Source organism: Chlorocebus sabaeus, chromosome 14, assembly GCF_047675955.1.
Source record: "Chlorocebus sabaeus isolate Y175 chromosome 14, mChlSab1.0.hap1, whole genome shotgun sequence".
In the NCBI taxonomy this organism is placed as follows: domain Eukaryota; kingdom Metazoa; phylum Chordata; class Mammalia; order Primates; family Cercopithecidae; genus Chlorocebus; species Chlorocebus sabaeus.
Window position 1 is genome coordinate 105,942,850 of NC_132917.1, and position 2,859 is coordinate 105,945,708.

Consider the following 2,859-nt stretch of genomic DNA (forward strand, 5'->3'; position numbering starts at 1 on the left):
ATCTTCAGCAATGACTAAAGAAGTATACAAAGAGATACATTTAAAAACACTATAGATAAATAAGAATAGATACTAAAAATGTTCAACTAACCCACAAGAAGGAAAACAAAAACAGGAACGGAAAAGCAAACAACAGAGAACAAATAGAAAGGAAAAAGCAAAATGGCAGACTTAATCCCTAACATATTAATAATTACATTACATATAAATGGTTTAAATATGCCAAATAAAAGACAGATTCCACAAAGTGGATTAATAAATGTGATTCTCCTATATGCTGCCTATAAGAAATCCACTTCCAATATAACTATGTGAGTAGATTGAAAATAAAATGATGGGAAAAATTATACCATGGTAATATTTTAAAAAACAGAAACTGCTATATTAGTATCAGAAAAAGTGGAATGCAGAGCCAAGACTATTCCTAGGGACAGAGGGACACTACATTATGATAAAAGAGTTAACACTCCAAAAATATATAGCAATCCTAAATGTGCATCCACCAAACAACAGAGTATATAAATGTAAAGCAAATACTGATAGAGCTGAACAAAAACTGATAGAGAAATAGACAAATTCACAATCTTGGTTGGAGCTTTCGACACCCTCTTAACAACAGATAAAACAACTAGAAAGAAAATCAATAAGAATATTGAGCTTAATAACACTACCAATCATGGGCCCTAATCAACATTTACAAAACAATCCATCCAACAGCAGCAGAATACACATTATTTTCAAGCACTCATGGAACATGTACCAAGATAGACTATATCTGGGTCATAAAACAAACCTCAACAAATTTAAAGGAATTAAAATCATACAATGTGATATTCTCCGACCACAATGAAATCAAACTAGAAATCAGTAACAGAAAGATAAGAGGAAAATCTTTAAATACTTGGAAACAAAACAGCATACTTCTAAGTAATTCATGGGTCAAAAAGGAAGCTTCAAGGGAAATGAAAATACATTAAATTGAATCAAAGTGAAGATACAGCATATCAAAATTTGTGGGACACAGTTACACCAATACTTAGAGGGAAATTTATAGTATTAAATGCTTACATTAGAAAATTTGGAAAAATCTCAAATCAATGATTTAAGCCCCCACCTTAAGGAACAACAACAACAAAAAAGCAAAAATAAACTCAAAGCAAGCAGAAAGAAGAGAATTATAAAAATACAATCAGAAATCTGTGAATTAGAGCCAGGCACAGTGACTCATGCCTGTACTCCCAGCATTTTGGGAAGCTGAGGCAGGAGGATTGCTTGAGCCCAGGAGTTGAAGGCTGCATTGAGCTAAGATCCTGCCACTGCACTTCAGCCTGGACAACAGAGAGAAATTTCATCTTAATAATAATAATAATAATAATAATAAATAATTTAAAAATAAAACATAAATCTGTGAATTAGGAAACAAAAGAAGAGAGCAAAGTAATGAAACTAGAAGGTGGATCTTCAAAAAGATTAAAAGAAATGGACAAACCTTTAGCAAGACTGACAAAGAGAAGACACAAATTCTATTATCAGCAATGAATAGCATATCACTACAGATCACACACATATCAAAAGGATATAAAAGAATGTTATGAGCAACCTTATATACATAAATCTAACAACTTAGATTAAATGAACCAGTTACTTAAAAAGCACAAAGTACCACAACTGCCCCAATATGAAACGGATAATTTGAATAGCCCTGTAATTTTTAAGAAAATTGAATTCCTAATTTAAAATCTCTAGAAAAAGAAATCTTCAAGCCAAGATAGTTTCACTGTATAATTCTACTAAAAGTTTAAAAAGGAATTGACACCAGTTCTACCCAATGCCTTCCAGAAAAAAGAAGAGGACAGAGCACTTCCCAGTCCTTCATATGAAGTCATTATTATCCTATACCCAAACCAGATAGTACCAACAAATACAAAAAAAGAAACACCATGAATATAGTTTCAAATTTCTTTATAAAATATTAGCAAATATAATTCAGCAATATAAAAAAGGAATGACACATTATAACTTAGTGGGGTTTATTCCAGGTATGCAAAGCTGGTTAAATATATGAAAACTAATCAATGTAATCCACTATAATAACAGGCTAAAAAAGAAAAATCACACAATCATATCAATTGATGCAGAAAAAGCATTTGACAAAATCCAGTACCCATTCATAATTAAAACTATCAGAAAGCAAGAAATAGAGGAAAATTTCCTCAACTTGACAAAGAAATCTACAAAAATTCTAGAGCTGACGTGATACTTAAATGGTGAAAGACTGAATGCTTTCTAAGATCAGAAACAAGGATGTCCACTCTCACCACTTCCATTCAGCATAGCACTGGGAGTTCAAGCCATTGTAATAAGGTAAGCAAGGGAGATACAAGGCACTCAGATGGAGAATTACATGATTGTCTCTGTAGAAAATCCCAAAGAATCTTTAAAAACTCTCCTAGAAATATGTGACATTATAGTATAAAAGATTAATTAACCCAAATCAATTACATTTCTGTATAATAGCCATAAATACTTGGAAACAAAAATACAACACTATTTGTAGTAATTAAAAAATTGAAATAGGTATAAAATTTTTTTAAACATGTATAAAAATGCTGAAAATTGTAAAACATGGATGAAACAAATCAAAGAAAATCTAAATAAATGGAGAAACATGCAATGTTCGTGGATTGGAATAGTCAACATAATGAAAATGGCAATTCTATTCAAATTGATGTGAATGTTTAATGTAACTTCTATCAAAATCCCAGGAAGGTTTTTTTGTTGATATAAACAAGATTGTTCTAAAATTTATTTTAAAAGGCAAAGGAACTAGAATAGCTAAAGCAGTTTTGTTTTCTATAA